Source organism: Schistocerca cancellata, chromosome 2 (assembly GCF_023864275.1).
Source record: "Schistocerca cancellata isolate TAMUIC-IGC-003103 chromosome 2, iqSchCanc2.1, whole genome shotgun sequence".
In the NCBI taxonomy this organism is placed as follows: domain Eukaryota; kingdom Metazoa; phylum Arthropoda; class Insecta; order Orthoptera; family Acrididae; genus Schistocerca; species Schistocerca cancellata.
In genome coordinates this window covers 827,958,975-827,984,489 of record NC_064627.1, presented here as the reverse complement: position 1 = coordinate 827,984,489, position 25,515 = coordinate 827,958,975, and the positions used below count along the sequence as shown (strand labels likewise).

General features: G+C 43.8%; 1 protein-coding gene across 1 annotated transcript in view; it reads right to left on the bottom strand.

Annotated features, from left to right (window-relative positions):
• LOC126148488 (cyclic nucleotide-gated cation channel beta-1) overlaps positions 1–25,515 on the bottom strand; it is a 158,332-nt gene that overhangs the window by 68,722 nt on the left and 64,095 nt on the right. The window contains 1 exon segment of the mRNA XM_049915760.1: positions 167–317. The gene's annotated coding sequence lies outside the window, so the exon portion shown is untranslated.

Here is a 25,515-nt window from a genome sequence, read left to right as displayed (position 1 = left end):
TGGAATTCCACGCTGTGACGTCACCAGCTCCTCGTCCGCGTGCATTTTCACGTCCCGTGAGAGAACGGCTTAAGGTAGCCACTAAAACTACTAACAGAGAGCGAGAGAGAGAGAGAGAGAAGGAGAGAGAGAGAGAGCGAGTAGCAGAGACTAGGCGGGTACTCACATGGCGTTGAGCTCAGTGCTGCTGCGACAGGTGTTGGCGCAGGACTGTAGCGGGAGGCCGTGGTGGGCGAGGGGCTGGCGGGCGCACGCGCTCAGGCTGTCTGCAGAGCTGCTGACGCGCAGGCCGGGCTGCGAGCAGCTCAGCTCCAGCTCTGCAACACCACGGCACGCCACGCCTCACACCACCTGCTGCTGTACACAGGAACGTGCAACTGCTCTGCGGATCCCGTTACATGTCGATTCACAGTGGACGTCAACGACACGGAACGGAAGGCCACGTTACCATCAAATGGCTGTCTGTACACGCTAGACGGAACATCGACACACGGTCGAGTGACATTAATGTGACCACCGGCTACGTGCGACGTCAACATGCAATAACTCACGGACGGCACTCGGTAGCAATAGCAGTGGAGTGTACTACGTGTTGAAGTATGAAGCCGGAATTCACCTACAAGTGGTGCTACTAGCCATCAGCGTAGGTCCCGTGAGACCTAGAGAGCCTGTATACAGAGAGAGTGGCCATAGGTGAAGTTGCCCGTGATTGGTTGATTAGCTTTGGCAGAAAAATGGCGCCAAACGTCTCTCGCGCTTCCTATGTTCGCCGTGCTTTTGAGTTGAATTGATGTTCAGAGGACTTTTGGAAACGATTAAAAGGTATTCGAATTATTGAGAGACTTGTTATGCGTTGTGCACGCATGTTCGATTTAGTTGTATATCGTTTTTAGTACGTAATTAGCGTTTGTGTGCATACTGGTAGCATCACAAGCCTTTCTGAAGCCAATATCAGACAGTCCTTGCTGGAAGCGGAAAGTTCCTGTAATCGTTGGGCCATGCTCATTCGACTTTACAGCGTCAAAATTTATTTCGTTCCGGATCAGAACACTAGGCATTATTTTGGTTTCAGTATTATTGCCTGACTGTTGACGCAGGCAAGTTGTAGGCACATTTTCCGCAGTTGTCGTGGTTGCTGAAACATTATTCGTAGTAAATAATTGTAGGTACTCTTGAAGACAGTTTTTAATAGGCCTACTTACTGTGGGGTGGAAGGGATACGGTAGTTTTCTTGTTATATTTGGTCGTTATTACAGTAGCCTACATTACAGTACCTGATTCTTGTAATCTTTTTCGTTTGTTATCTACGAGAGGTATTCCAGTTGTTTACTTGTGACATGCAAAAAGTTTGAAGACGCGACAAGAAGTACTAATACGTCTCACACTTTTTTGAATGTCACAAGTAAACAACTGCTTACGACTTTCATTCATCTGGCGTAATACAGGTACGTTAAATCTTTAGCGTTATGCACTTCCGATACAAAACAAATGCTATACACTATTTTTTTATTTACGTTACTTTCATTGCAATACGTCTACTAAACGAACTTTAAAGGAGATAACTGCAAGTAACGAATAATTTTTACAGCCACTGTATCAAATTTTCCTGTGCTGTCCGTAGTAGGCTACTATGAGTATATTATAGCTGTAAAGAAAGGCATTTAACGAATGATTTCGCCATATTGTCTTGTGCTTTTGATTCGGTGAGTGTGTACTCCACTACTGGCCATTCAAGAGTCCCGCCGGCAGTTTGGCAGCAAAATGGCCGCCGTATAGTCCGGTTGGCCACTCTCTCCCTATACAGGCTCTCTAGTGATACCGCGTCTGCAGCGCCATCTGCTTCTTGTAACGGCTAACGACGAATGTCAACAGATAGTAACTCAAGTTCCATACGCATCGAGTTTTGCGGACAGAATTGGTTTCCTGTTATCATTTGAAGAATACTGCTGCAGAGTCCTATCAAATGCTTGTCGAAGCTTTCGACGAACATGCTCTTGGGAAAACACGGCGTTTCGAATGTTCAAAAAATTCAAAAGTGGTGATTTTGACGTGAGAAACGACGAGAGTGGGAAACCACCGAAAAAGTTCGAAGACAACGTATAGCAGCCCTTATTCCTGGTGCATCATTACACATTGGAGACAAAACTGCAGTCAGAACAGTGGATTCGCCAAGACGAAGACTCATCGGAAAAAAACCGGAATTAGTTTTTTTATAGAAGTCTCATTGTGTGTCACTGCGGTTCAATACCTTCAAGAGGATGCTGGAGCAGAACTGGTAAAGATTATCGCGGAAAAAATACTCTCGCACCAGGACTAAGCAACTGTTCAGACATCAGGCGATGCAAGAGGGAAAGTGCACGAGTTTGGGTTCGAAGTAGTTAACAGCTCATTCAGTCCCCTTGATTTAGTTCCGTGTAAACTTTTCTATTTCAGAAGATGAGTTTAACGGGAAAATTCTCTCTGAATAAAAAGATGCTTTAAACGAAAATTCTGTAAAATTGGAAATACATTTCTTTTCTAACGAAATTAATAAAAAATGTAATCCACCGTGGACCAAGTGCATTAATTTTAATGGAGATTCTGTTAGAAATTAATATTCACTTTTTCAAATAAATGTTATTTACCTACTAAATTTTTAACCAACGTTATCAGTGGATCCTCTCCGAATGCTCTTCAGCACCAGTAAAGATTCTGTTGATAAGGATCTGTCAGATCCATTTCATGAAATAAAGTCTCGATGATCACCTATTCCTGTCTTTTCTTGCTTCAAGCTGGATGCCTACATGCAATGGAACCAACCCCCAAGAGAGAAAAGTGTCGTTGCTCACAGTTGTTACATTTATATTGTATGTACCTACATTCTTTGCTGTCTCCTAATACTGTGACTAAATCCAAAATGTATGGCTATGTTTGATCTGAATGTGTATTCTTCAAGTGTGGCGGAAATCTGTAGTCTGCTATACTACCTGTGAATGTAAGCAGAAAAGCGAAAAGGCTTAATAGTGTCGACACGGCAGGTTCCTGGTGTGGCATGCACTGTTATGTTGAAGAGGGACGCGTTGTTTATCTCTGGACAGGTTTTCCCTCCACATTTTTGCAAAGTGGAACCACTAGTCAGTGTCCGTGGTCCAGTTCTCTTTTGGCAAGACCAGCTAATGACAGGCGCTTTTTGGTACACACTCTGTCATGAATAGCTACAGGTATTGTAATGGTTTGGTAGTGAGCTATGATGGTGTTTGATAAATTTGTTTCAGTTTTTGGATGTTAGTGGAAATTATGATAGTATTTCGACTGTAATTTTATGTGTGCTCGAATAATAGCGATTTCTGTGCTTCGAGTGTAGATCGAATTGCTACCACGTGTAGTGGTAGCACAAGGAAACCATCTCTTCACTGCGAACAGATGAAGTAAATTTAGGGGAAATGGTATCAAATTTCTTATTTTTGACGATTTGTGAGAAATCGTAAGTGGATTCACCAAGACGAAAACTCATCGGAAAAAAACAGAATTAGTTTTTTATCTAAGTCCCATTGCGTGTCACTGTGGTGAATTAGAGGGTACCCCCGATCATGTGGTCTACGAGTGCCCCTTCTTCAATGATGTTGCATCCACATTACGTGACCAGTTACCTGACCGCGACACATACCATTTACTAAGACAAGAAGACATTTTTCAAACTCTCAACAAATTAGCAGACGAGGTATCACAAAAAGTGTTAAAGGAATACCTGAGGGACATAAATTAACTAAAAAAACTGAGACATAACAAATACTGAATGCGCTCCCTACTCCTATACCTCCTACGCGTGGATAGGCCGACTTTCCTCATAGTCTGGAATCCGCCACGTACAGGACTAGGGGGAGTGGGGAACAACATTACCGATACTAGACAAAAGCACCGAACTTGACTTAGGTTAGAACTAGTTAGTAGGACTTACATTAGGAAATAAGCTATTTAGGAAACTGCAGCGAATAACATCTTTGGCCTGCCCAGTGTCAGGGGCACGCCCATCGGGATTAGCTCGATGGGCAAGGTACTAAAGTAGGTTTATATATTCCTGACACAACTGTGACGCTGCAGGCAGTAGAGTTTTAGTTAAGATAATATACATTTAATAATAATAATAGTAGTAGTAGAAATTTAGCTGCCCATTGTTATCATCAGTTATAGCTGTACGACACAAGTTAATTAAACCTATAACAAGCTGCAATTGATGTTTGAACAAATCAGGAAACACTAATCATATAAGGAAGTAGGTTATGTTTGTATAATTATTATTAAAATAGAGATTTTTTTTAAAAAAGGAAAAAATCGGAAGTTCGTACCTTTGTTGAGCCACATGCTTACATGGGCAGTTCTCGAGATTAAGCCTTGGGCTTATAGATTAATAAAAGATGCTTAGCCCTTCAGCGCCAGTTCGATAAACGTGTGAATTTCCGAATTAAAATTTCTTTTATGATGAAATAGAAGGGTTCTTTCTTGTCTACGCAACTAATACGTTCATCCACGTGCTTCTCTGGTGTACATGGCGTAATATTCTCATAAACTAATAAACACTAACTCAGTTTTATACGTCGAGCGTGTACATAAACTGTGGTGATAAAAAATGTGGAAACACCACAAACACAACAAATTACCATGGATAATGCGGTCTAGAAACACCTTTGGCATTCAAAACAGCTTCAGTGCGTCCCGGAATGGGTAAATACAGGTCCTTTAAGGTTCTCAAGGGAATCTTATATCATTCTTCTTGCAAAATACGAGGTGCATTCAATTTCTACGGCCTCCGATTTTTTTTCTCCGGACTGGAAAGAGATAGCAACATGCGCATTGTTTTAAAATGAAGCCGCGTTCATTGTCAATAAGTCCCAGAGATGGCAGCACCGTACGGCAGATGGAATTTTACCGCCAGCGGCGAGAATGAGAACTGTTTTAAATACTTAAAATGGCGACGTTTTCCTTACTTGAACAGCGTGCAATCGTTCGTTTTCTGAATTTGCGTGGTATGAAACCAATTTAAATTCATCGACAGTTGAAGGAGACATGTGGTGATGGAGTTATGGATGTGTCAAAAGTGCGTTCGTGGGTGCGACAGTTTAATGAAGGCAGAACATTGTGTGACAACAAACCGAAACAACCTCGGGCTCGCACAAGCCGGTCTGACGACATGATCGAGAAAGTGGAGGGAATTGTTCTGGGGGATCGCCGAATGACTGTTGAACAGATCGCCTCCACAGTTGGCATTTCTGTGGGTTCTGTGCACACAATCCTGTATGACGACCTGAAAATGCGAAAAGTGTCGTCCAGGTGGGTGCCACGAATGCTGACGGACGACCACATGGCTGCCCATGTGGCATGTTGCCAAGCAATGTTGACGCGCAACGACAGCATGAATGGGACTTTCTTTTCGTCGGTTGTGACAATGGATGAGACGTGGATGCCATTTTTCAATCCAGAAACAAAGCGCCAGTCAGCTCAATGGAAGCACACAGATTCACCACCACCAAAAAAATTTTGGGTAACCGCCAGTGCTGAAAAAATGATGGTGTCCATGTTCTGGGACAGCGAGGGCGTAATCCTTACCCATTGCGTTCCAAAGGGCACTACGGTAGCAGGTGCATCCTACGAAAATGTTTTGAAGAACAAATTCCTTCCTGCACTGCAACAAAAACGTCCGGGGAGGGCTGCGCGTGTGCTGTTTCACCAAGACAACGCACCCACACATCGAGCTAACGTTACGCAACAATTTCTTCGTGATAACAACTTTGAAGTGATTCCTCATGCTCCCTACTCACCTGACCTGGCTCCTAGTGAGTTTTGGCATTTTCCAACAATGAAAGACACTCTCCGTGGCCGCACATTCACCAGCCGTGCTGCTATTGCCTCAGCGATTTTCCAGTGGTCAAAACAGACTCCTAAAGAAGCCTTCGCCGCTGCCATGGAATCATGGCGTCAGCGTTGTGAAAAATGTGTACGTCTGCAGGGCGATTACGTCGAGAAGTAACGCCAGTTTCATCGATTTCGGGTGAGTAGTTAATTAGAAAAAAAAATCGGAGGCCTTAGAACTTGAATGCACCTCCTAGTGGAAAGTTCAGGTAATGGTGATGGAGATGGATAGCGATTACGCACACTTCTTTCCAAAGAAGACCACAGAGACTGAATAATATTGAGATCTGATGACTGCGGAGGCTGGGTGAGATGCGACACTTCATTCTCGTCTGAAAAACCAGCCTTGGGCGATGCAAGCTGTGTGAACAGGAGCCCTATCGTCTTTGAACACAGGATCACCATTGGGGAACATACCCACATGATCCTTGGCAATAATGCGACCCTGCAGAGTAACCATGGCGCCCATATAACTCCACGATATGGCTGCCCAAATCGTCAACGATCCCCCATCATGTACCACTCTTGTGACATAAACTCGCCCAGGAGCTGGAAGCAGTATGAAACAAGACTCATCCGAGATAACGACAGTCTTCCATTGCTCCATAGTCCAGTTTATATGGCTCCGGCACCATATTTTCCTGTTACGGGCGTTTGCATCAGAGATGAATGGTTTTGAAATTCCAGCTTGCCCTGCAATTCCCTGCTCCTGGAGCTCCCTTCGTGTTATTTTCTTCGATACGGCGCTTCTTAAAACACCAAATCCCTCGGGCACCTGGCTACGGAAGCACCCATCATATGGGCATAACAAATTTTTCCATGTTCAAGTTCACTTAGCTCCTACATAATGCACTCAAAACTACACAAAACATCAATAAAACTTTCTCGGTTTTCAAGCCGCGTCAATTCGAATAAAATCGTCGAGCTTTGACCATCTCCGCCATGGTCGTCAGGAGTTTACTGACTGCCAGGGCTACGCTACGCTACGCAAATTCACGGAGCTTCGGACTCCGGTGTGTTGTAGGGTGAGCGGATCACGCCTTTCCTACTTCTTCCTCGGTGTGTTGGAAGTTGTCCTCTCGACGGAATCTTCCTCACGGTTGCGTTACTTCTTTTGGTTCATCTGCTTCATATTGCGGCGTGCCTTTACTCCAGCAACAGGTCTGGCCACCATGTGGTAGGGCGCCAGTGCACTTGGTTTCCCAAGTTGCGTACAAGGTCGTTCTCCGACATCCGGGCGGCCGCGTGAGAACGATGCGCCGCCTGCCGGAATCGGTGTTTGAGCAGCGGGACTCCAGCTACTCTGTGGAGCTCTCCGGTGATGTAGTCTCGTGGCAGGTGAAGCACTAACCTAAGCCCCTTGTTCTGGACCGTCTGCAGCTTTGCGATGAACGACCGCCGGGGCGCGCGGCCTCATATCTTCGGAACTGGGTGTTGAGTAGCCCAAGTCTATCTGGAACGTAGGGTTTACCCAGAAGGGCATTTCCTACCACTGCTGTGGACTGTAGGTAGTGGTGGACATCTTGTTTGATGGTGTTAGTCTCGGAGAGGAGTAGGTGATGGTGAAGCTTCTATGTTGACCTGTCTATTCGATCAGGGCAACGGGCCGACTGCCGGGGCTGCTACGGTTTCTCGCTTATATAGGCATGATGACATCATCAGCAGCCAATCAGATAGACCCCTGTGGCACGCGCGTGTTAAGTCGACCCGGGCAGCTAGAGGAGCTATTGCCCGTCGCAGCACCGGTGACGTCAGGTGGCTCCAGGGGCAGGCGCCCCGTTTGAAACTGCCGCTCCCGCGTCGCGCATCTGTCTTTGCTTTCTTTCGATGTCCAACCCCCCCCCCCCCCCTATGCCCTGCTGAGTGTGTACCCCTGGTCTCTGTTGAAGCTGTTGTTGTTTAAACGAATCTCAGCCGCTTCCTTTATAACGGAGACCCAATATGTAGAAGCATGAGCCAACACTTTTGTATTTTCGAATTGTATTTTATGTCAGTTTTCTAGGCATTGCTCCGATGTGGCCGACTTGTCAAGCTCCCTTTGTTTTACATGGCACTTGTGCTCATTACAACGTTCCGCAACCGTGCGAATTGTTTGTCCATTATACATGCTGCCACATTCGCAGGGTATACCATACACGCCAGACAGGGGTACACACTCAGCAGGACATGGGGGCCGGCGTTGGACATCGAAAGAAAGCAAAGACAGATGCGCGACGCGGGAGCGGCAGTTTCAAACGTCGCGCCTGCCCCTGGCGCCAACTGCGTCACCGGTGCTGCCATGGGCAATAGCTCCCCAAGCTGCCCGGGTCGATTTACGCGAGCGCTCCACATGGGTCTATCTGAGTGGCTGCTGATGATGTCATCATGCCTATATAAGCGAGAAACCGTAGCAGCCCCGGCAGTCAGTGAACTCCTGACGATGGCGCAGATGGTCCTCGAAAGCTCGAGGATTTTATTCGAACTGACGCGGTTTGAAAACCGAGAACGTTTATTGATGTATGCCTTCGCGAAAGACTCCGAGGATATACAGAACATCGTTCTGACGACGACTGGGCACCGAGCGGGGTGGCGCAGTGGTTAGCCCACTGGACTCGCATTCGGGAGGACGGCGGTTCAAACCTGCGTCCAGCCATCCTGATTTAGGTTTTCCGTGATTTCTCTAAATCGCTTCAAACAAATACTGGGATGGCTCCTTTGAAAGGGCACGGCCGACTTCCTTCCCGATCCTTCCCTAATAAGATGGGATCGATGATCTCGCTGTTTGGTCCCCTTCCCGAAACCAATCAACCGACCGACCATAACTGACACCTACAACGTAATGAGGACATGGCACAGGTGCCGTTAGTGGTCAAATACAACAGAGCAACCTGTAAGTAAGCTTTGCTATCATCTGCACTTATGTTCAAGCATACATTTCTCACGGTGTTTCCATATTTTTGCCCACCCCCTGTATAGGTAATGGATGCTATATTCCAACGTAACTACCGCTCGAATGCTATGACGAGATTATTTACTCTGACTTTAAGGTTAATGAGCGTGTCTGGCATTCAAAGGAAATGACGTTAGAGCTCAACAGTTCGTCGACATTACGACTATTATAGACAAGTCAAGAGAGCGAATAGCACAAAGATGGGGAATGAGATCGGCTCCGGTCTTGATAAAGGAAACGTCCTGGGATTCGCTTAGTTGAAAATGGTTCCATTTGGCCTTGCGGATCGCACCTCGCGAATAAGAATGCACCGTCTTAACCACTGCCCAACTCGTTCGGCATCTCTGCCATTCGCTTCAACGATTTCCCTTAGGCAGGCCAGCCTATCCCACGGCTTATCCTCAACTGCAAGCTTTTTTTCTTTTTTTCTTTCTTGAAGCGTGACAAAATGTGTCCCGGGTACGCATCGATAGACTCACAGAGTTCTCGCCACATAAGCGCAAAACAGCCTTGCCTGTTCGTGATTAGAATACACGGCATTAAGGGACAGAAGGCATGGTTGCGACGCTTGTTTCAGTCCTCTTTCACTGGAGGTGAATATATCATCCCGCTTCTTGGATCGTAAAAGAATTTCAGAGCAGCTATATCGTTCTTTACCAGTGTGGTACAGTGTATGGTAAATATCGTTTTTATCACACCACTGCCTGTTAAAAACTTCATGATATCGCCTCTCGTAAATAGCTATTGTATGGTTCACTTATTATTCGAGTATTAAAAGCACTCAAAGAAAATTTGTCATTTAATCAGAAGTTTTATATCCGAAGATTAATACATTCTTCGTTGCTCATTTGTAGACCTATTTTGTATTTAAGAAAGAAAATCATAAAACACAATGCGGGACATTCACAGTTTTGAAATTTTAACTTCCGCAAGTTATATTCATAATAATTTGTGGCAGTAGTGGAATATTTACTTTTTACATTAAATTAGCTAAAAATTTTTGAACACCTTTCCCAAAATTGAATGGTCTCTTTCTTTTAGCTCTCTCACAAATAATGTGGGAGGGCTGTTTTCTAGCTCAAGCAGCGTGGCTGCAAAATTGAGAAGCCCCCCGGAATAGAGATGAACGGAATTTTTGCGTCCTGTACAGCATGGGCTGATGAAAGGCAAAAGTTCTAATTTTCGAAATATGAGACAATCTGAAATTATTAGATTATATGAAACCCTGGAGTAGTGTATGCTAATGAAATGTTTTTATAATTTGTTTCTATGAGTGAAATTTTTGAGTAATTACAGATTACTTATTTACATAAATATAAGCAATATATTAAGTATATTTCAGAATCTAGTTCTCAACTGAGCGATGTGATATTATAAGTAGTCAGCAGACTTAGCAGAACAACTATTTTATTGGCATCTAGTTACTTTTTAATGGATGTAAAGCATTGACTCTTGGAAGCAACACAGCTACTGCTACAGCATACAAAATTATAAGAAAGTTGAATGAGAATAATTAAAGTAATTATAAATAAACGTGCAAGATAGTGAGTTAGAAAATACACTAGGAAAAAGAAATTAACCAATTCTTGGGAAGACAAATCTGTTCTTGACAATGTAAGGAACTTCTAAGCACTAGAGTGAGCCAAATCATCTTGATTCTGTTAACTACCATTGTTTATTATGACGGCTACAACCGTCTGTATGTGGTATGTAATATCTTTTTTTTTTAAATGATGACTTCATAGTCACACGTCATGCTTTCTCAGTACACACTCTCTAATCGCCTTAGGTTAATAAACGGTGACATTATTCCACATTGTGTCCATCTATCGTTCTTGCTGATGTGTTTACTGCCAAGAGATAAAAAACATTATGTGGCAGTTTCTCAGAATTTACGTAACTATCAATGATATAGAACGAATTTAAAATGATGTAAATATCAGAAAGTTGAGTAAACAAAGCACAAAAATTAGAGTCAAGCAAAAACTTACATACTAATCATCACCAATGAGACCACAGAGTTCGGTGTTAACATCAATTCAAGAACAATTATCAGCATTGCTGGTAACAAAGTAGAAGAAAAAACTCCTTTGATTACCTTGGAAGCGTAGTTGTGAAAACAGGCAGAGAGGTGGCAGTTAAAAGGCGGATACAGAAAGCTTTGCAAAAACTGACAATGTCTGATGGGATAGCAGCAATCAGTGATTATACAATGTTACTTATAATCCGTCTTGATTGCAATTTTTTTTTTTTTTGCAATCAAAACGGATTATAAGTAACATTGGATACAGAAAGCTAATGGCGTATTCATCCACCCATGAAAATTAGAAAAATGGTAATCAGGAACATACTATACAACGTTTATGCGATATGTATGCTACTCTATGGGCACAAAACGTCGAAACGTCCTGCCAAATTAAAACTATGTGCTGTACTGCGACTCGACTCTGGGAACCTGTCTTTCGCGGGCAGTGCTCTTACCGACTGATTAAAATGAAAGGTTAAGTAATTAAGTTTTTGTTTGTTCTTAGGCATTTCTGGTGCACACTGAAATCCTCAGGTCGCAGTTTCGATGCACGCCGCTAGAGTAGCCACAACAAAATGGCGCTGGCTCGCCCCCCCCCCCTTCCCCACTTTATCAACGCGATCAGCCATTTTGCTTTCATTTCTCCAGCAAGGTACTACGGTACTGAGGCGTGGGAATTGCACTTCGTATTTCGATTGCAGGCATGTACCTGTAAATGGAAAAGACTTCGTTAGGTAGCTTTATTTTTTCAAGACGTTGGCCATTAAAATTGCTACATCACGAAGATGACGTGCAACAGACGCGAAATTTAGCTGACAGGAAGAAGATGCTGTGTTATGCAAATGATTAGCTTTTCAGAGCATTCACACAAGCTTGGCGCCGGTGGCGACACCTACAACGTGCTGACACGAGGAAAGTTTTCAACCGATTTCTCATACACAAACAGCAGCTGACCAGCGTTGCCTGGTGAAACGTTGTTGTGATGCCTCGTGTAAGGAGGAGAAATGCGTACCATCACGTTTCCGACTTTGATAAAGGTCGAAGTGTAGCCTATCGCGATTGCGGTTTATTGTATCGCGACATTGCTGCTCGTGTTGGTCGAGTTCCAATGACTGTTAGCAGAATATGGAATCGGTGGGTTCAGGAGGGTAATACGGAACGCCGTGCTGGATCCCAACGGCATCGTATAACTAGCAGTCAAGATGACAGGCATCTTATGCGCATGGCTGTAACGGATCGTGCAGCCACGTCTCGATCCTTGAGTCAACAGATGGGGACGTTTGCAAGACAACAACCATCTGCACGAACAGCTCGACGACGTTTGCAGCAGCATGGACTATCAGTTCGGAGACCATGGCTGCGGTTACCCATGACGCTGCATCATAGACAGGAGCGCCTGCGATGGTATACTCAACGACGAACCTAGGAGCACGAATGGCAAAACGGTATTTTTTTGGATGAATACAGGCTCTGTTTACAGCATCATGACGGTCGCATCCGTATTTGGCGACATCGCTGTGAACGCACACTGGAAGCGTGTATTCGTCATCGCCATACTGGCGTATCACCCGGCGTGATGGTATGGGGTGCCCATTGGTTACACGTCTCGGTCACCTCTTGTTCGCATTGACGGCACTTTGAACAGTGGAAGTTACATTTCAGATGTGTTACGACCCGTGGCTCTACCCTTCATTCGCTCCCTGCGAAACCCTACAGTTCAGCAGGATAATGCACGACCGTATGTTGCAGGTCCTGTACGGGCCTTTCTGGATACAGAAAATGTTCGACTGCTGCCCTGGCCAGCACATTCTCCGGATCTCTCACCAATTGAAAACGTCTGGTCAATGGTGGCTCGTCACAATACGCCAGTCACTAATCGTGATGAACTGTGGTATCGTGTTGAAGCTGCATGGGCAGCTGTACCTGTACACGCCATCCAAGTTCTGTTTGACTCAATGCCCAGGCGTATCAAGGCCGTTACTACGGCCAGAGGTGGTTGTTCTGGGTACTGACTTCTCAGGATATATGCACCCAAATTGCGTGAAAATGTAATCACATGTCAGTTCTAGTATAATATATTTGTCCAATGAATACCCGTTTATCATCTGCATTTCTTCTTGGTGTAGCAATTTTAATGGCCAGTAGTGTAAAACCTTATAGCTTCCCCTCGTATACTCTCGACTAGCTCTCTCTGCTCCACTTCTGCCTGTATTTTTCTTATACTTTCCAAAGTTCATACATGTTCTCCTACATACCTTGCCCTCTAGCATGCCTACAAGAAAGAGCATTGTGCAGAAATGACACAGCCATAAGATAGGAAGTTGTTTCCAGAGTCAGTCTTTCACTCTACAGTGGAGTGTGAGTTGTTTTGTCTGTGGATCGGACCAAGACTCGAACCCGAAGCCCTGCCTCTGGAGGCAATGCTCTTGCCAACTATCAAGGCACGATTCACGACCCTATGGAAAATCACTGAACATACCACCCACGTTTCATACACGAATCTGATGATGCTACAGAAGAAAAAACATCAATCGATGTAGAAGAAGTTGGGGATTCAGTATTAGAATTACAGTTTGAAATAGGTTTGGAAGATTTCAAATAAGGCAGAACGGATGGAAAGCATTCCATCGGAATTTGTAAAATCACTGGGGGAAGTGGCAACAAAACGACTATTCACGTTGGTGTGTAGAATGTATGAGTCTGGTGATATACCATCAGACTTTCGGAAAATTACCATCCACACATTTCCGAACACAGCAATAGCCGATAAGTGAAAGAATTATCGCACAATCAGCTTAACAACTCATACATCCAAGTTGCTGACAGGAAGTATACAGAAAAATGGAAAAGAAAATTTAGGATATGTTAGATGACGATCAGTTTGACTTTAGGAAAGGTAAAGACATCAAATGGTTCAAATGGCTCTGAGCACTATGGGACTTAACATCTGAGGTCATCAGTCCCCTAGAACTTAGAACTACTTAAACCTAACTATCCTAAGGACATCACACACATCCATGCCCGAGGCAGGATACGAACCTGCGACCGTAGCGGTTAAAGACATCAGAGAGGTGGTTCTAACGTTGCAGTTGATAATGGAAGCAAGACTGAAGAAAAGTCAAGGGACGTTCACAGGTTTTGCCGACCTGGAAAAAGCATTCGACAATGTAAAATAGTGCAAGACGTTCGAAATTTTGAGAAAAAATAAGGGTAAGCATTTGGAAAAGACGGATAATATACATAATGTACACGAATCAAGAGGGAACAATAAGAGTGGAAAACAAGGAACGAAGTGCTGTGATTAAAAAGGGTGTAAGGCAAGGATGTAGTCATTCACCCCTTCTGTTCAATCTAAACATCAAAGCAGCAATCATGATAATAAAAGAAAAGTTCAAAAGTGGGATTAAAATCAAGATGAAATGATGTCAAGATAAGATTCGCGGATTACACTGTTATCGTCTCAAAGTAAAGACAAATTACAGTATCTGTTGAATGGAATGAAAAGTGTAGTGAGGACAGAATCTGGACTGAGAGTGAACTGAAGATAGACGAAAGTAATGAGAAGTAGCAGAAATGAGAATGATAACCTTAACATCAGAGTTGGTGATCACAAAGTAGATGGAGTTAGGGAAATCTGCTGCCTAGGCAGCAAAATTACTCATGACGGACGGAGCAACGAGGACACAAAAACAGACTAGTACTGGCAGAAAGAGCATTCCTGGCACAGAGAGGTCTATTAGTGTCGAAGAGGAAGAAATTTCTGATAATGTACGTTTGAAGCACGGTATTGTACCGTAGTGAGAGACAGAGATTGTGGGAAAACCGGAACAGAAGGGAATGGAAGCATTTCAGATGTGGTGCTACAGAGGAATGTTGAAAATCAGGTGGACTGATAAGGAAAGGAATTAGGAGGTTCTGCGCAGAATCGGAAAGGAAAGGAATATATGGAAAACATTCTCAAGAAGAAGGGACAGGATGATAGGATCTTTGTCAGGACTCCAGGGAATAACTTCCTGGAGGGTGCTGTAAAGGGCAAAAGCTGTAGAGGATGACAAAGATTGGAATACAACTAGCAAATAATTGAGGATGTAGATTGTAATTGCTACTCTGAGATGGAAAGGTTGGCACAGGGGAGGAATTCGTGGTAGGCTGCATAAAACCAGTCAAAAGAGTGGTGACTCAGAAAAAAAAACCTGTTGTCTTCGGCACTTCTTTTATGTCAGTTGGTTAGAGGTGATTTCATATCCAGCCCAGTAGAAGACTACTGGCGAATGATCAGCCAGTCCAGAGAAGAAAAAGATAGAGATCGATAAAAGAAACACTAAGAGACTCAGATGGTACTACTGAGCAGTGAGAACATGTTGGACCGTATTGTAAGGCATGATAGAACGCGAGGAAAACTAGGAAACACATGGAAACGCATCGTTGAGGGAAAATTGTTAGAGGATGGGAAAAACTTGCAGAAGGATACAGGAGTTAGTTAAGACAGAAACAAGTGGCTGATCTTTTGTAGATATAAATATTCCACTAAGAGCAAAAGGAGACGATGAGGATGCGACACACATGACAATCTGAGAAGGGCTCTGCAGCACGAGGGACAGAAAAATGAGGACCAACAAAACAGATGCAGTAATGAAATAAACTCGTTTCCAAACTGGTGATAAAATCTCTGATGCATGTGGTTTAGTTACTAGTGACGTTAAGCTCCTTTTCCATTTCCCAAAACAAAAGCCATGAGTAAGCGAAGATCTCAGCAAGACAGCGCGCTGGGCTTATAGTCCCTACCTCTGCACAGAATGATGACTTGGCTCACCCTTGCGCCGTCCATATGTGTGTGTGTGTGTGTGTGTGTGTGTGTGTGTGTGTGTGTGTGCTGACCTGACCTGATATCTGATGCGCCGGATTGTCCGTGCCTTTCTCCAGGCTGTCAGCGTTTGCCCAGGACCCTTCGCTGCAGAGCATTGATGCTTTGAGACTGTCCAATGCCAGGCGCTCAGGGTATACCATACGCTAAAAATGACGTTCCATGCAGTTCACATTACCATAAAACAAATGCAATACGAACTAGCATGCAATTCAAACGAAGAAAAAAAGGAATTTTGAAAAAGTTATGCCCCTCACATACTATAAAACAATAAAAGTATCAAAATCTAATTCTATGGTGCAGTAAGAATCATTGAAATTACGTAACTATGAGCTCATGAAGTAAAACACTGTAGCTCATCGAACTGTTTAAGAAACATTCGTTGTACACTATGGCTCTAATCGATCATTTTCGATGTAAAAAGGATTCATACGCTACAGGCAGCCCTCCTAAGAAAAAGATAAACGATTTCATGCAGAGGTTCTTTAAAAATCTAAAAATACTTATAGTAAAGAAATATTAAGAGAATATTACTAGACCTGAGACAAATCGAAATATACATGCACATAGAAAAATATAAATTAGATGCATTGCACATAAGTGGAAAACATTTTGGAGCAGATTCATACATGTGTGTACAATGAAGTAAATGAACGTGTTCTCCTGGCGCTTATACAGCGTGACTGTAGCAATATACGGGGTGTTTCTAAAAGGACTTAACAACTTTGAAAATACATGTAGATTTATTCATATCAATTACACACACGGTTTTGGCGTCATTTTTTAGCACAGTACATCAAGTTTTTATCTTACAGCTAGAAAAGCTGATTGCAACTTCCATTGGATATGTGGCACACATCCCTTCTGAAGCCGATTTCTCCCCAAGCTCGTTGCAGCATGTCAGGCGTAACCTTTGATGAATGTTCACAAGAAGAAGCAAAAGGCCTTACATCCGGTGAACGCCCTGGAAATTAGTTACTGAGCCATCTTGCATGAAGTGTTACCTATCATTCTTGGTCACTCTTGTCAATCAGCGGGATTAAAAAAATTTCGAGCATATCTTAATAAGCTACTTCGTTGGTTGTTTTCTCTTGGAAAAACTAAGGACTATAAACCTTACTCTTGCTCAGTGCAAAAAAGATATTACTTTCGGACTATCACGAACATGTTCCAGGTTTGTCGAGGATATTCACTGCCCTTAATAATACAGTTGTGTTAATTAACTTTACCTACCTCTTAAGTGAAGATCCACCTCATCACTACAGCTTCCAATGAAATCTTCGTCTTTTCCAATAGATGTAACACATCCCCACAGAAGTCATTAAAGCAACCTTTACCGTTCCTTTTAGTTCTTGCAGCACTGGTAGTTTTAACGGTTTGAGAAGAGAATGTCTTTTTAACACACGACCAAAAAGCCAGTTGTGGGACGCCCAGCTCGCGATAAGCACGCCATATCGATTTTGTAGGACTGTTAGTAACGCCGGACCTCGCTTCTTGTTCTACGACGTCGTTAGACACACGTGGTCGTCCTGAGGATTTTATAAGTCTCACAGAGCATCCAATCTCGACATAACACTGTTACAGTTGATAAACGGCAGGTACACTGGAAGGATCTTTACCTAAATTGGTACGAAAATTGCTTTGCACAGTTATCACAGAGTTTGATTCGTCAAATCAAAACACAGAACGAGCACGCTCGAGACAAATGAGGACTGCTGTCTTCGCTACAACTGTCGCTACAGCTTTCGGTAGTGTGATTCGTACCAACGTATTATGTGATCCAAAACTGATCAAGTCTATATGAATAAGTTTCTACAAATTATCAAAATCGTAAATATCTTCGAGAAAATTCCTTTATTTCTATGAAGAATTGTCTTCTCATGCAGGGACAATTCTATTACGTCTAAGAGCTCAAATCAAAACACAAATCTGATACAAGTTGTCAGCAAAATTCAAATGGCTCCAAGCACTATGGGACTTAACATCTGAGGTCATCAGTCCCCTAGACTTAGAACTACTTAAACCTAACTAACCTAAGGACATCACACACATCCATGCCCGAGGCAGGATTCGAACCTGCGACCGTAGCAACAGCGCGGTTCCGGACTGAAGCGCCTAGAACCGCTCGGCCACTGCAGCCGGCAAGTTGTCAACAGAGATGCGTATATTTATAGAGAGTAACTACAACATAATTTCATAATTTTCACATTCAAAAGATTCGAGTGAAACCCACAAACTTAAATCAGTTGATTGTTTTAATTTGAAAGACTTTCGCAGTAGATTGATTGATTTCCTTAATTCAGAGAGGGCGGAAGAATATAATCGACAGTGTGTTCAGTTACTGCAGTTTGAAATCCTACGTCCCGCTTCCGAGATATTCAGAGACTGCCGCTCTTATGCATACGTCCACTTCCGTCCGGTGACGGTTAAAATGTGCATCGTACAAACGCATTTAGAGAAGGTTGTAATAAAACGATACCGACAAACGTCGACGAGTTGTAGAGGATGTACTGATGAATGAATTGAACACAGGATCATATGTCCATAAAAGTCAACCAACACTGCTATCGAGCGTCGAAATTAAAGTTGCCAAAGCCCGCCGCTGAGACACTCCTTCAACAGCAAACGTGAGTTTGCATCCTCTGCACCAGTGGTCGCCAAACTTATGAAGCTTCTTAACTACCGTACTGTTTTTAAATCATACTGTGATCTACCAAAAGAAACTATGGCAGAAATAAGAACTTTAAAAATATCTTGTCTTTGTTTATTACCTATAAATATACATTTGTAGTAAAAAAGAAGTGAATTTTAGCCACACTTTATACATAAGAGAAAGGAATTGGAACTGAATAGCACGTAAGAAAAAAATTGAAGTGCACTTAGTAATAAATTACAAATGTAAAAACAGATATTTTTTTTCAAACTTATTAACTTTAATGAAAGGATGGCGCTCGTTTTGTCATCCACAAGCAATTCTAATGTTGGGAGAGTAGGCAGTGGCTGCCATTTGAATTCAGGTGTCCAAGTGTTCATCAATCAGTCTGTTTCTGCACCTGGTTTTTTTCTTTTTTTCTTTTTTTTTTAATTTCATGCCGGAAAAAGAAACCTCACAAGAAATGTGTATATCTGAACATCGCCTTCACTTTGAGACCAACGTGGACCAAATTTGGTATTTTTCTTTAGGAAAAAGCGACCAAATACTTTCAGAACTCGAAGAAAGCTATTTTAAATACAAATTATTTTGGTAAACAATCAGTTCCAACTCCGCTGCAGCATTGTCCTTTTGAAAATCAGAATGTTCCATGGCACAAGTTCCAGCATTAATCTGTATAAAAGGTGATTTGACAAACTGCACAATTGAAATGCTTTTGAAATCTTGGAAGCGTTTGTTGAACTGACTTCTCAAATATGAAAGAATTTCCAAGTACTGTTTGCCGCTGTAAAGAGGCGTTGAAGAGCCTTGTTTGTTAAGGGTCTGTTTCAAGCAGACAAAAGTATTTCTATTCATCTTGGATGAGATTTTCTTTCCCATAGTTCCAGCATCTGGAATAGTTCCCCGATACCTTTATTCTTACCTTGAAGCTGAAAGTTAAGAATATTTAATTTTACGGAGATGTCTGCGAAAAATGCAAAATCCTGCGGCCAAACCGGATCTTCTAGTTCATGGAAGGATTTGCCTTAGTCTTTCAAAAATTATGCTAAGGTAGGAAGCAAATCTTTAAAATGTTGTAAAACTCTGGCTCTCCTAAGTCAACGAACTGTCTTGTCAAGCATCAGTTCACCACATTGGCAGTTTAGTTCATCAGTCAGCTGCTCTGAACAAGCGTCTTTAAATTGCGTATGATCTAACTTTATGCACTACTTTTTTGACTATTTTCACTACACTGATCACACTAAAAAACTTACCACACAGAGAGAGCTGCTATATTACACAATGATAAGACTGCAATTTCTGAAAGCTGTTGCTTTTGTAACGCAAGGCTATGAACTCCTTCCTTCCACCTACCATTGTAGGAGGTCTGTCAATTGGTAAGCCCACCAACATTTTTACAGGAATATTTTCAGAGTTAGTAAGATCTTAAATTACTAAAAGTATGTCCTGTCCCGTAGTGCGTGCTGTTAGTGGTACATCTTCACCAGATCCTCTACTATTCCGAAATTAACAAAGCCACTCTTGCAAAAACAGCCAACTGGGCTGTATCAGCTATATCGTCCGATTCGTCACGTTGTAGAGAAAAATAGCTGCAGCGATAAAAGTCAAAATGAATCTGCAGCTTCTAAAAAAGCAATTTTGATCGATTTACAGGCTTTGTACGGTTTCTTATTCTTTGCAATAATTTTTGAAATTCGAAATTAGGTCTCAGTTGTTGCTTTATTCCTGTCTAATGGTTTCAGAAAAGCAGATTGTTGAGCATTAAGTTTGGATTTTAGCTGCCTTCTTTTTCCTTTAATTAGAGCAGAATCCCGTGGGAAATCCTTTTCAATCCCTGAGTGAACGGTTTCGATGCGACGTTCGACGGTCCCTTTCTTCCCAAGTGGTACACTTGCTCAGCACAGTAAAAATGCGTACTTGTCCTTTACCTTGTAAAGATGTAATTTGTTTCCCATTCCGAATGAAAGTGATAAGTTTTTGGATGTGAAACACCTTTCAGACGTCTAATTTCCAAACTTATTTTATTTGGTTACCAGTTTCGGCGATTTATTACACCATCTTGAGGCCCCTGACCAGCTGCTTGATATAGCGATCACTTCAACCATCAACTGCCGACTGTTAGGTCAACAGTCGGCAGTTGATGGTTAAACCCACATATACAGACGGCGGTGGTATCGTGTACACAAGGTATAAAAGGGCGGTGCACTGGCGGAGCTGTTCCATCCTTACCCGGCGCATCCATCACCACCTCCACCAAAACCACCTCCTCCCCGACACCCAATGTGGCTTTCGACCTTCCTTCTCTGCCGGTGACCAATTCCTCCGCCTCACTCATCTCCTCTCCCTCCAGCTTAACTCCCGTCGCTCCGCCATTTTTGTCTCCCTCGACCTCGAAAAGGCCTACGACCGTGCCTGGCATCCCGGTCTCCTGTTTAAACTCCAAACCCACGCCCTTCCTGTCAACTAAATCCGCCTGATGGCCTGCTTCCTCTCCCGCCGCCCCTCCTATGTTACCATCCATAATGCCAATTCCCACACCTTCTACCCCTCTGCAGGTGTGCCCCAGGGCTCTGCCCTCTCCCCTCTCCTCTACCTCCTGTACACAGAAGATATGCCCCAACCCCCCCCCCCCCCCCCCGTCCAGTACATCTCTTGCAATATGTCGATGGGCCGGCCAGTGTGGCTGAGCGGTTCTAGGCGCTACAGTCTGGAACCGCGCGACCGCTACGGTCGCAGGTTAGAATCCTGCCTCGGGCATGGATGTGTGTGATGTCCTTAGGTTAGTTGGGTTTAAGTAGTTCTAAGTTCTAGGGGACTGATGACCTCAGAAGTTAAGTCCCATAGTGCTCAGAGCCATTTGAACCATTTGAATATGTCGATGACACCACATTCCTCGCCCTCGCTCCCACCCTCCAACGGTCCCAACGCCTTCTCCAGAATCACCTTGAACTTTTTGCCGCATGGTGTAACCAGTGGCTCCTGAAAATCAATCCTTCCAAGACCCAGGCAATCATCGTAGGTCATACCGCTCGCTCCTTCTGGCTCCTAGATTTCTCCCTTACTGTCTGCGCCCGTCCTGTCCGCCTCACCCCCACCCTCACCTACCTTGGCCTCACCATTGACCGTCACCTCACCTGGATCCCTCATCTCCACTCCATCCGATCCAAAGCCCACAACCGCCTCCGACTCCTCAAACTCCTCTCTGGCCGGACATGGGGGTTGCACCCCTCTACCATCATCCACACCTACAAATCTTTAATCCATTCCATCCTCTGTTATGCCAGTCCCGCCTGGATATCTGCTCCCCCCCCTCCAAATTCTATAAGTCCCTCCAGATCCTTGAGCGCCATGCACTCCGCCTCGCCTTCCGTATACACCTCCCGTCCCCCACACGGATCCTCTATGACCTCATTTCTTTCCCCCATCTGCTCCTATTCCTCGAACATATCCGCATACTCTACACCACCCGCCGCCTTGATCCCCCTCACCCCCTGGTTGCTCCTCTCCTCTCCCATCCCTGCCCCCTGCCCGTGTTCACTGTTGTGTCCCCCCTACCCTCCATCTCTACACCCTTCATCTCCTTTCCCAAGGTGGCTTCCATCAACTCCCCTCCCGGATGATGCCCTCTCTCCCTCCATTTATCCCTCCTATCAACTCTGATCCTCACTCCCCGTCCCTTCCTCTGTCCTTTTCCTGGGCTCCCTCTCCCCCCCTTCCATCCTCTTTTTTCCACACACACCTACCCTCTCTCTGGCCCCCCCTTCTCTCCCCCGAGTCCTTTTGCATTTCCCTCCTCTGCCTTTTCCCATTTCCTCTCGCATCTGCCCTGCCCCTCCTCCCCTTATGAGTCCTCTTCCTCCTTTGGTTCCTCCCCCTTTCATTTTTCCTCTCCTCCCTCCTTGTTTTCCCCCTCATCTGTCCAGGTCCTCCCCCCCCCCCCGTCTGCCCTTGGCTAGGGTGTATCATCTTTGTACCGACATTTTTGTGCAGTGTTTACAGTGAGTGTTCAGTGTTGTGTGTCTTTTCAGAAGTGTTGCGAACGGACATCATACTGTAGCTGGGTGTGATATTTTTATCTCTTGCGAACAGAAACCAGACTTTTGCCATGTTTGTTAATTGTCTGTTTACTATGTTACTTGTCTGATTCCTGTGTATTTTATTTGCATTGCTAACCCTTTGCTTCTGTTTTAACTTTCCACCATTTTCCGACGTTTTACAATTTAAGTCACCGTTTTATCGCCTGCTTTTATTGTTTCTTCTCTTCTTCACACGTTTTAAAAAGTCTGTAGGCTGCAGAGCAGCGTACTAAGCTGATGCCAGCCCGCCCCCTTCGGGGGGAATCGAAAGTCAATAAAGGAAAAAAAAAGCGGAGCTGTCACTTGTACTCACGTGATTCATGTGGAAAGGTTTCCGACGTGATTATGGGCCGCTTGACGGGAAGTAAGAGACTTTAAATGTAGAATAATAGTTGGATGTGTATGCACGGGGCATTCCTTTTCGGAAATTGTTAAGTAATTCAATATTCGGAGATCCACAGTGTCAGGAGCATGCCGAGAATATTAAATCTCAGGCATTACTTCTCGTCACGGAAAACGCAGGGGCCGATGGCCTTCACTTAACGACCGAGACCAGCGGCGTTTGCATAAAGTTGTCAGTGCTAACAGACAAGCAATACTGAGTGAAATAACCGCAGAAATCAATGCAGGACGTACGGCGAACGTATCCGTTAGGACAGTGCAGCGAAATTTGGCGTTAATGGGTCATGGCAGCAGATGACCGACGCATGTGCCTTTGCTGACAACACGACATCGTCTGAAGCGCCTCACCTGGGCTCATGACCATATGGTTAGACCCTAGACCACCAGGCAACCGTGCCCTGGTCAGATGACTCCCGATTTCAGTTGGCAAGAGCTGATGGTAGGTTTCGAGTGTGGAGCAGACGCCACGAAGCTATGAACATAAGTTTCCAAAAAGGCGCCAGCTGGTGGAGGTTTCATACGGTAATGAGCTGTGTTTATTTGGAAAGGACTGGGTCCTCTGATCCAACTGAACAGATCATTGACTTGAAATTGTTATGTTCAGCCACTTGGAGACCATTTGCAACAAAACAACGCTGGAACTTTTATGGATGACAATGCACCATGTCACCGGGCCACAATTGTTCGCCATTGGTTGAAGAACATTCTGGATAATTCGAGTGAATGATTTGGCCAACAAGATAGCCCGAAATGAATCTCATCCAACATTTATGGGACGTAATCGAGAGGTCAGTGGTGCACGAAGGACAGTGGCAACACTTTCGCGATTAGGGACGGCTATAGAGACAGTATGGCTCAATATTTCTGCAGGGAACTTCCAACGGCTTGTTGAATCCGTGCCATGTCGAGTTGCTGCACTGCGCCGGGGAAAAGAAGATATTAGGAGGCAGTCCATGACTTTTGTCACCTCAGTGTAAGTATTCCATGAATTTTCGGGATTGCAACCGGGTTACATGGACTTCTTGTCACTATACAGATGACAACCATACAGCCTATTTAGACGAGTGGTTTGCACTAGAGATTGCTGAAGCGCATCGCTAAGTTTATACCGAAAATTGATGCGGAGATGCGTGCGCATAGGTTACCGCCGTATGCGAGCGCTCTGTAGAGTTAGCGACCTCTTCAAATATTGCTCCACCGGAGACGTGCAGGCGCATGCATAATGCTGATATTGGATGCACGCCCTCTGTCGGAATGCAGACCCGCGGAGTTAAAATTCAGGTATTAATATAGTAAAACCAACTGTCGCTAGACGTGTCGTAAGGCGTAAAGTGTTTTCCTTCTGAAGATATTAAAGAAATCACCGGGACCTACGCCTTATTCAGTTGAAAGCAGCCATCACGATTAATAAAACGGCCCGCCAAACGTATTTCCACAGATTCGTTAATATAAGGCATATATTTTTTAAGTAAGTACTATTTTGAAATGAAAATAAAACAAGTAGACTCTTCTTAGCAATTCTATTTTTACACGAAAGCCTGTACTTTAACCCAGTTTTCTATCGAATTCCTACCAATAGTCGCCGTGTTTACGTTTGTTTCTAAGTATTTGAAATGCGTCCTCCGAATCAGAATCCCGCCGACTGTGAAACACGCGGTGTGATTAGTTTTCTTACTGCTAAAGGCTTCAAAGCGGCTGAAGTTCATCATCATATCAGTGAAATGAGTGGAAAAAACATTATGAGCGATGAGATGGTACGAAAATGTGTGGGAGTTTTTAAAGATGGGCGTACGAATGTGTATGACAAGGAACGAACAGGGCGACTTTCAGTCATTACCGATGACTTGGTGCAGAAAGTTGATGGAAGAGTGAAAAACACGCTTTACGATTTCGAGTTACGTGCAGAGTTTTCCCAAGTGTCAAGAAGTATGCTTTATGCAATTTTTGCCTATATTGATGGGAATTATGTAGAAAAGTAGATTACGTATAGGCTGTCAAGCAAAAAGAAAACTGCTAAGAAAAGTCTACAACAATTTCGTGAAAAGGTCTCGTCGTAACTAATACGCCTTTGTTTTAATGATTGCCACCCAAATCTATTATGGTATCCGCAACACGCTCTCCCCTATTTCGTAACAGTAAAAAGCGCGCTGCCCTTCTTTGAACTTTTTCGATGTCCTATGTCAGTCCCATCTGGTAAGGATCCCATACTGCGCAGCAGTACTCCAGGACACTACAGCAAGCGTAGTGTGAGCGGTGTCTCTAGAAGATTTGTTGTATCTTCTAAGTGTTCTCTGTCAATAAAATGGAATGTTTGGTTCGCATTCCCCAACAACATTTGCCATGTGACGGTTCCAATTTAAGTTGTTAGTAATTATAATTCTTGGGCATTTAGCTGAATCCATAGCCTCTAAGTTTGTGTGATTTAACTTGAAGTCTAAGTTCAAAGGGTTCTTTTGTAATCATGTGAAGCACATCACACTTTTTACGGTTTAGGTCCAATTTCCATTCTTCACACTATACAGATATCTTGTCTAAATGGTTTTGCAATTGGTTTTGGTCTTCAGACAAATTTACTAGACGGAAAACGATTGCATCATCTGCAAACAACGTAACAAGGTTAACCACGGGCCTTTATGAGTCTTAGGTATGTTGAAGAGTACCTGGCTAGCGAGGTACTCT